The sequence below is a fragment of the Rhinolophus sinicus genome, linkage group LG04, assembly GCF_036562045.2.
Source record: "Rhinolophus sinicus isolate RSC01 linkage group LG04, ASM3656204v1, whole genome shotgun sequence".
Classification (NCBI taxonomy): Eukaryota; Metazoa; Chordata; class Mammalia; order Chiroptera; family Rhinolophidae; genus Rhinolophus; species Rhinolophus sinicus.
The window spans coordinates 69,329,469-69,339,294 of NC_133754.1; the positions used below are offsets into that span (position 1 = coordinate 69,329,469).

General features: G+C 32.7%; 1 long non-coding RNA gene across 1 annotated transcript in view; it reads right to left on the minus strand.

Annotated features, from left to right (window-relative positions):
* Nucleotides 1–5,701, minus strand: part of LOC141571042 (uncharacterized) — a 70,126-nt gene extending 64,425 nt beyond the window's left edge. The window contains exon 1 of the long non-coding RNA XR_012495533.1: nucleotides 5,621–5,701. This is a non-coding gene — a long non-coding RNA (uncharacterized LOC141571042). The remainder of the gene's footprint in view (nucleotides 1–5,620) is intronic.
* Between the last annotated feature and the right edge of the window lie 4,125 nt (nucleotides 5,702–9,826).

Consider the following 9,826-nt stretch of genomic DNA (forward strand, 5'->3'; position numbering starts at 1 on the left):
GAGCACCAGAAAGATGAACAAGTAGGGCCTAGAGCAAATTAAGCCTGAAAGATCCCTGGAGGCAAAAATGACAAAACTGAAGCTGTCCTACTTCAGGCACATCCTGAGAAGGCAGAGCTATTTGGAAAAGACAATAATGGTGGGAAAAATAGAAGGCAGCAAGAAAAGAGTAAGACCAAATATGAGATGGAGTGACTCTGTAAACGAAGCCCTAGGCATGAGTCTACAGGAGCTGACCTGGGCTGTTCAGGACAGGACATTGTGGACATCACTCATTCATAGGGTCACCAAGAGTTGGAGCCAACTCAGTGGCATATAACATACATACCTAATATATGTATTGGAAGACTCAATATTGTAATGCCAATTCTAGCCACATTTATACATAAATTTAATCCCAATTAAAAAAAAAATCTCTCCTTTTTGGGGTAGAAATTGACAACTGATTCTAAATTAGAAAATGCAGAGGTCCTTGAACAGCCAGGGCAATTCTGAAGCATTATAAAAGTCCTTATGTTACACTTAGAATGTACAGTTGAGAAAGGAAAACAAATCTCAAACGTATTGAGTATGTATCAGATTATATGAGATCTGGACCTATTGAACAATCTTATTCAGTTTTAGTATCCTCACCATGTTCACTATTCTCAAATGGTCCTTGCCTAATTGAGAGGCAGTATCCAGTTTTATTACTTGGAGGAATTGACCCAGATGGCAGTATCTTGAGAACCCTAAACCTTGTCATTAGAAAACATGCTTCTCTTCTTTTAGGAGTTGTGCCAAAAATTCAGAATATAAAGAGCCCAAATTATGTAATTCTCAATTATTTCTTTCATGGATTTTTATTTAAGTTAGTGCACTGTGAGAAGACATACCTGTTTCTCTGATAACCTTTCATTTAATTTATAAAATATTGTAAGGCATGCATTGTATAGAATTTAGTGATTTAAACCTTAAGTAAGAGGAAATGAATTAATGGATTCCTAGCAGAAATTAAGACCTAAGGTAATTTAAGTGTCTCAATGAGGCTCAATAGTCAACATTTCCACTAAAAGAAATATATTCAATAGATGAATGGATAAAGAAGTTGTGGTATATATACACAACAGAATACTATTCGGCGGTAAGAAAAGATGATACAGGAATGTTTGTAACAACATGGATGGATCTTGAGAGTATAATGCTAAGCGAAATAAGTCAGACAGAAAAAGCAGAGAACCATATGATTTCAATGATATGTGGTATATAAACCAAAAACAACAAAAGAACAAGACAAACAAATGAGAAACAAAAACTCATAGACACAGACAATAGTTTAGTGGTTACCAGAGGGTAAGGGGGTGGGGGCTGGGAGATGAGTGTAAGGGGGATCAAATATATGGTGATAGAAGGAGAACTGACTCTGGGTGGTGAACACACAATGGGATTTATAGATGATGTAATACAGGATTGTACACCTGAAATCTATGTAATTTTACTAACAATTGTCACCCCAGTAAATTAAAAAAAAAAGAAATATATAGTTATTTATGTTATCTGAACCTCAGAAAATTAGCTACAGCCAGAGCATGCAAGAACATTTAAAAATAGCTTAACATCAAAGAAATTTTGCATTTTCTATTAATTATTAGCATAATCCTCAAGCAGTCATCTTTGCTCCGATCAGAAAATAGTACAGAAATATTTGAAATAAAGAAAAGGTGGCAATGTAAAAATACACCATTGTATCTCTGTACATGATTACTTTTATTACTAACAGATATTTCTCTCATATTTTTGCCTTTCAAAATCTTAGGTAGTTGAGTAATTCTTTTTTTATTTAAAGTAAACAGATTTTAACATAAAATAATGAAATTGCCATAAACAGCATCCAAAATGAAGTTCCTTATCATTAACTTTATTTTCATATTACACGCACACACACACACACACACACATTTATAAGCATCAACTGTTCAGGACATTTATCTATACATATTTTTCTGTTTACTCTAAACTCATTTAACAACTACGGCAAATGGAGTATATTCATTTTATATGTAATACAAAATCATCGTGGATATTTTCCCAATTTAAGTTGTATTTCATTCTTGCTCAATACTTCCTAATAAGTACATATTCATTTATTTTGGGTTTCAGACACTTTGAAAAACTACTTTCATCTGATCTTTTAAGATAAAGTCACGTGAAGCCCTCGGAAGCCATACCCTTGTCCCATTTAATTTTATTCTAGATGTGGCGGCATCAAGCAGTTCTAATATAATGCTCAGCCATCCACCAATAACTGAGGCTTGCTCTAGGTCTGGTTTCTCACATTTTTGTTCCAGTAATCAGGTTTCTGACTAGCTCTTGAGCTCAAATAAGCAGATGTTATCTTATACTTTAATGCATATGTTTCTGAGAAAATTATCATTTAAAATATTCTGTCCATTTGATACCATATATAATAGGACTTTAAAGAATGCTGGCAGTTTTGTATGCAAGCCATATTTCTCAGATTGCTAGAAATGGGGCAAATATTATTTTTCAGGCTATGTGCCCTATTTCTGATTACTGGATACATCCATGCTATAACTAAGTTAATAGTTATAATGATGTACTTGTTGGAATAATTAAGCTAGCAATATAACGGTAGTGTATAAGATGGCGCGTGGTCCAGTGGAGAACAAGAGTAATAGCACAAAGAAACAGGAAAACAGAAAAAAGATAATAAAGGAATTAGCTAAGTGTGCATTTTCTAATAAATCTGAGACATTTCACTTTTAGTATATACAATTTCACGTTCTAGAAGCTGCAGTCATGTATAAGAAAAAAACCTGCTTTGGTGATTTTGCTAGCCAAGTAACCCAGAAGTAATATTCTTATTTCATTTTGGGTTGTTTTTCCACAAATATTTTCAATGTGCCCACTCTTTTTAAAAATTAACTCTATGTTTTTACATTTCCAGCTAAAATATATGACATTGAGTAGCAATACTTGCTGACGTCACAGAAAGGAGAACAAGTTAAGTGTCTTCTGATGGAAGAACACAAGACCAACTCTGTAGTTTTGGGACCCAACAATAGAACCTGAATCCGAGGCATTCTCTAGATCCAAATAACAACATATAAAAAATAGAGAAGGCAGAGAAACATGTTACACTACACCATGGCACTATAATTAACAAGATCCAGACAGAGAAATTCTACAAGAAAAAAATGTAGGGTTTTTCAGCAAAGTGCAAGGGGCAAAAAAAAGAGCTAGAATGAGAATTTGTAGATTGAAAAAAAAAAATCTAAAAGCAATCAATCATCATGTGTGAGCTTTATTTGGATCCTGATTTAAATATAAAAAATAACATTTAGGAGACTATAGGATTGCTATACATGTACTATTTATTTGGTTACATTAGGGATGTTTATTTTTAAAACTGGGATCATAGTAATGTAGTGCATTGAAGAAGTAAGCTTCTTTCTTAGACAGGCATACTGAAATATCTACAGATGAAATGACATGCTGTCTAGGATTTAGTTCAAAATAACATGGGAGCTAGGACAAATGGAAGGGGCTGTGTATGAAACAGGAATGGCCATATGTGTGAGTGGTTGATGCTTGGTCCTGTGTGCCTATGTAGATGTTCATTACACTGCTGTTTTTGTATATGTTCAAAATTCTTCACAGATTTTTAAAAAAATGTTATTGCAAAATAAAGGCATTTCCAGGCTACTGAACAAACACACATAAACTAAAATAAAACAAACTTTTCAAATTCCTATTATTTTTCAAAATATTGGCTTTTTATGCTTTCTAATTTTGTGAAGGTTTCGAGGGAAGGACTGTGTCTTCTTTATTTTTTCAATTTGTTTAGATAAAAGTATCTGTAGATAATATAATATTCTATTTATCATCAGACAATTTCCACGTGCACTGATAATATAATTAAATTTTAAAGCACAGGTCTTTTTGCTAGGTCAGAGATTTATTTTAAGATACCAGAAATTAAGATTTCTTAAGGTTTTCAGGTGGAAATACCTTAGGTAACACTGCGGTTAATATACCATAATGTGAATATGCTGTATTTTAAGATAATTAAATTTAAGATAATGAATAAATTGAATTGTTCAAAGAATGAGCAATTTTGTCTAATAAAATTCAAAAAAAATATCTTAGTCTGTAAATTGTAATGAGAAGCACTAAAAACATGAAGACTAATACTTGTGATAATTCATTCTTGTGCATAAAGACACTAACAGAAATATGGGTGTGGTTTTTTTCATGCATGCATTAGGATGGTGAGTTTCACTGTCACCCATTTCTATGTAATATTTCCAACATTATTCATTGGTTTTTGAGTCTTGGCAATATTAATATAGTAATTAGTAATTAGTAATTAGTCTTGGCAATATAGTAATTAGTCTTGGCAATATTAATATAGTTCACTAATTTAGATAGTTTATTGAATGAAAATCACTAATTTTTTTTCTTTACTATTTTATCAGAATTTCCTACATGATATAGAAACAGAGAAGTCCCTGAATCAACAGAGAAGTAAGAAGATTATTAGGGTTTTGCAAGTTTAGTTTGTAGTAATATTACCGTTTTTTTTTTTTTTTTTTTGCAAACTATAATAGGTAACATATTCAACATAACATTTAAAAAGATGCAAGGTAAATTTTAATTACTTATTCTGTAAGTTCCTACAGTCCACATCATACTGACAATTTAAATCTCCCCAGGATAAATGCTCAGGACCTTTGCCCTGTTTGAAAACAGCCAACTTAGTAAATGCAAGGATTTTAAATTAAGGATGACTGTGCAATTACTTTAGGGAAGGAAAAATTAGCTTATCCATTAGTGTTATAGATTGCTGTAAGGAAAAACATGCTGTCTGTTCATTCAATTAACTCTCAACTTCAAGGCAAGCAATCATTTAATTTACAACATTGTTGATTAAGCAGTTCTGAATTTTTAAAAAGCTATGCTTTTAGACAGTATAACCTTGGTAATATGCTTCCCTGGGGTTGCTTGGATCTATTTGGTACATTAGTTAATTACCAGAAGAGGTAAATGATTTGTTTAATAAATTTTGATCAAATTCTATAAAAATATTATAAAAAGAACAGTATAAAATTATTTTGTCTAATCAAAATCACTATAAGCATGAATAAACATTTTAAAAAGCAGTGATAATCTTATGATTTCTGTACTGAAATTATTCAATAACAAAATGGAGATGGAAACAAAAATGAAAATGCAAATCTCAATGGTATCATCTGCTTTCAACTGAAGAAATATTTTCACTTTGAACTATTTAGTAGAAATAACCTTTCCAAACAATTATATGACAGAGCCTTACAATTACCAATTATTGTTAAAAATTGATACTTCCACGAGAAAGCATTACACATTTTTAGATGAATACAATTTCAGTTAATGTCAGAAAGTGACACAAAGCATCTCAAGTTTTTTTATGTACACTTAATCATAGGCAGTTTAATCTACTTATAGAACTTAATTTCATGAGTAAAGCATTATGACTACATTTTCAGAAACACTGCAACATATAAACCTCTCACATAATAATGCACATATATATTGTTAGATATGATATTAAATACAAAAGGCGGAGCAAGGGTTTTACCTGGTTGATCACCTGTGTTGGTCTAAAGCTGAGTAGAACAAGTAAATTCACCGGCAATGTCCTGTCAGATAATCTTGAGGGAGGGCGGCTGAAGTTTAAAGGGTTGAGGGCCGTCGCAGTTTCAAGGGGTGGGGCTTGTCTTCAGTAATGAATTCGCAAGGGACTGTTTCCGATCAGGGAATGCAATCGCAGACAATGAAACCATTCTCCATTTGTTGACCCTAGTTTTGTATGTGCAATCTGCTGTGGGTGTATTAATGCATCAGTGGAGAGAACTGACATATATTTCACTGAAGTTTATGGTATGAAGATTATTTTGAAAAAGGATTATGTGAAAATATGATTGATTTTTCATTTCTTTGAAGTTTTTTTCCATTGTGTATTCTTTTTTCTTTTTTTTTTAATTTTTCCTCTTTTGGGTGAAAAATCCTAAAAAGGCTCAACTCCAAGTAGTGTCATCCCTTTCGTGATGATACAGGGAAGCCCTCTGAAACAATACTTGTGGATGGCTACATGTGGTCTCTGCCTTGAAAATTTTAATGATCATTGAGAATGGAGGCTCACTATTTTTGGAACCCAACTATTCAACTCAGGACAGTGTTACCTGTTAGACATCTTTTAATATTATGATTATGTATGCACAGTATTTTCATGAAAATTGTATATAAACCCATACATCTCACTCTGTATTATAAATCAGACAGCTTTGATTGTGTGAGAGTTGTATTTTCCAGAAGTATTTTTCCTTTTTACACAGTTCTCCCAACTTGTTTTGATACATTCTTCACCCAGTTCTGTCAATTTCTTTTAAATATATCTCTAGAATCTAACAACTTCTCACCACTTTGACCACTACTGCCTTAGCACAGCTGATCAGCAGCTAATCGTCCCAGCTTCCCCTTTTCTACACTGCCTGGCTTCTCCTTTTAAAACATGAGTCGGCTCATGTCATTCTCTTGATGCTCCAATAACGTCTTCCTCTGATGTGTGGTCCTGAAAACATTCTTATAACTTCCAACCTAATTCAGAATAAAATAAAAATTCTTTATGAGGACCTACAACAGCCTTGCCCCTCACCTTGATCTTACTTAACACTTACCCCTTCTCTTCCACTGGCTCCCTTGCTCCCAGCTCTTTAGGCACACTGGCCTTTCTGCCATTCCTCATGGGTGTCAAGGGCAGTACTGCCTTAGGAACTTGGCCCTGCCGATTACTCTCCTGGAATACCTTTCCCCAGATGGATTGTTCTGCATTTAGGGCACAGTTCAAATATATATATATATATATATATATATGCAGAGGGTGCCAAAAAAATGTATACGCATTTTAAGAAAGGAATAAACTATTAAAATTACACTGACGGTAACCACTTTTAGCATCTCTTGTAACTGGAGAAGTCAAATGTGACTTGTATTCATCTTTTGTTATCGGTATATATTGAGTATTACAATTACTACAGTTTTTTCCTTTTTTAAAATGTGCATACATTATTTTTGGTACCCTTTGTATATATGCCAGGGGTGCCAAAAAATGTATACAGGGCACTCCATACAATCGCTAATGACTAACAGCTAGGGAAATATTTTGATATTATCAAGCCGTATGGCTGGTTACATTATATAAGCACTGCTTTTTAAATTACACACACACCAAGAAATAAATATAAAGGGTGAAATAAAGATGAAACAAAAATTGTGGTATCTGTGTACAATGATCAGTTATTATTACAAGCCACAAATTCTCTGAACAAGGTTCAAAATTAATGGGTAGAAATTCATATTACAAGTGAGTTTCCAAAAAAATTTGGCTGACTTGTCAGATTTTACTTTGTAATTTTGCTGGTGAACAGTGCATAATAGAAGGAAAACACTTATCTCCACCAATTTCCTATTGCTGTTTTTGTTTGTATTCTTCTTCCTCCTCTTTTATTATTATTATATTCATTGTGTAGAGAGGGATTGGCCACTATGATCAGTACAGAGAATTGATAAGAATAAAAAACTTAGTTGTGATCTGGAAAAAAATAAATTACTTTTTTTTGTTTTGTTTTACTTGAAATGAACTTTGTTCTTACCACTTTTGAAGTTCTTCTAATACATCACATATGATTATTTCCTGTGATGTTTCCTGATTTGGCTAGAAGACTGTTCTGTTAAGATGAGAACAGATCTCCGTTTTTAACAAGGTCCTTGATATGACTCTTTTGTATAATAAGCTTGAGAACCTTTAAACCAAATAAAGAGCTCCTCAGGAAAAAGAGCATTTTATCCATTGCTGTATTCCCAATCTTAATAAATCTTAGGTTATACACATCCCTTAAGGACCATTTTTTGAACAGAGTTTTAAATTTCCTAATCTGTGCTGCCAGGTATAGTGGGAGCTACTGGTGATACTAAGTAAAAATGTAAATATACATTTGCCCTCTAGGTATTTGCAGTCTTGTTGAGAAACCTGGAACAAACTTTCCAATGATAAATAACAAGCAAATCAGTATAAGCAGTGCATGAGTGATATAGGTAACACAAACTCCAATACAGCTTCTGTTTCACCATTAAGAAGAAAGAAAAACAAAAACCCTAACATATGTTTTTGAAGTGTTTGGCAGCCTATGGTGGTCCTTTTCTAAAGTATTTTGTTAAATATCAGTGAAGAATTATTTATAATGCATTTATTTAAAATGCTTTTACGTTACTATTGGTGCATAGTAGTTATCGCAACAGTTGTGGTTTGACTGCTACAGATAAAAAATATAGTAAAATATATGTGCATGTATTAAAGACTGGGAAATATAATCTAAGTTTACTTGCATTATTTGAATTATGTATGATGAAAAGGCTTTTATGCTTATAAAATTGAAAAAAAATTTAAAATTACAATTGCCAAATTTACTATTAGAACACACCAGAATGATATTTTTGGAAAAATAGAAAATGTTGGTGTGTTGCAAATTCACGCACCCTTATGCAACTAAATAATACTAAACATTTCATCATCTAAAGTTCACTACTGACTTCAAGGGAAGTTGTTTAATTTCCAGAGATACACAAGTCAATTAAGGAAGAAGTAAAACTTTGAGCTTAACCATAGGAAATTTGAGAAAAATCCTGGTGCTGTTTATATGCTAATGAGGTCAAGATAATGAGCCAAGTCTATCAAGAGCAGGATGCAATTTTGCCAGCAGGTTTAACTGCTGAGGAAGACAAGTGATGCAGAAGAATGTTAATTCTCTGGATCTGAAGGCTTATACCCAAATGTTCATTCTGATACTGAAGAAGACATTCAGTCACTAAGACAGATGAAATGTAGTTATTAAGACAAATAAAAACTATGTTAATTGCTTTAAAGTGAATAGTGAATGTTTCTTTTTCAAAAGCCATTATTAACAATGTATTTTACAGTAAGTTGTCTTCAGATGAGACGATATGTATACAAATATTTTAAAGAACATTACAATTGCCTCATGATAAGGTCTCAATATTTATTATTTGGGGCTTTGGGAGGTCAAATCTGAATACCTATAAGCAGTGTTAAAACCCTTCTTTAACAAGAACTTAACCAATTTTCTGTCAGTTTTACTATCCAGTCCATGCTGCTGTTACTACCATTCCTTTCTCCCCCGTGCTAAGCTGCAAATGGAAAAAAACAGCGCAGGGCACAGAGAAATGTCATTTCAGCTTCAAAACCTACTGCATAGACGAGAAATCTAGAAGGACCTTTGAACATTAAACACACACATACACACACACATTTTATAAATGGATTTGTTGTTTTTAAGCATCAAATTTATGAGGATGACATGTGTTTTCTGATAAGACAAAGATTATATATAAATATATAACAATATAAAAATGCAATTATGTAAAATGTCTCTTTGGAGACTATACCCTGGGATCTAATGTTTACTATGTTGTACAGATATTTGATTCTTAGTGAAAGGTACTGAGCTTACTTAAGTCTTTTATTTATTTATTTCTCTCTCTGTGAAAATGGACGTTAAGGTGATGGCTTTCTAACAACTTTTACAATCACTGAAGAGGAACTATGTCCTTTACATTTGTTTTGGAAAGTACTTCTCAATAACCTTTGAGGTAGTATTCATGAAATAACTATATTCCAGGCTTTGAAATCTTTTTCTCAGATCAAATACAAGCCTAGGATACCATTTAACTATTCTGCAGTAAAGGGATAAATTTGTTCCTTTCTGGG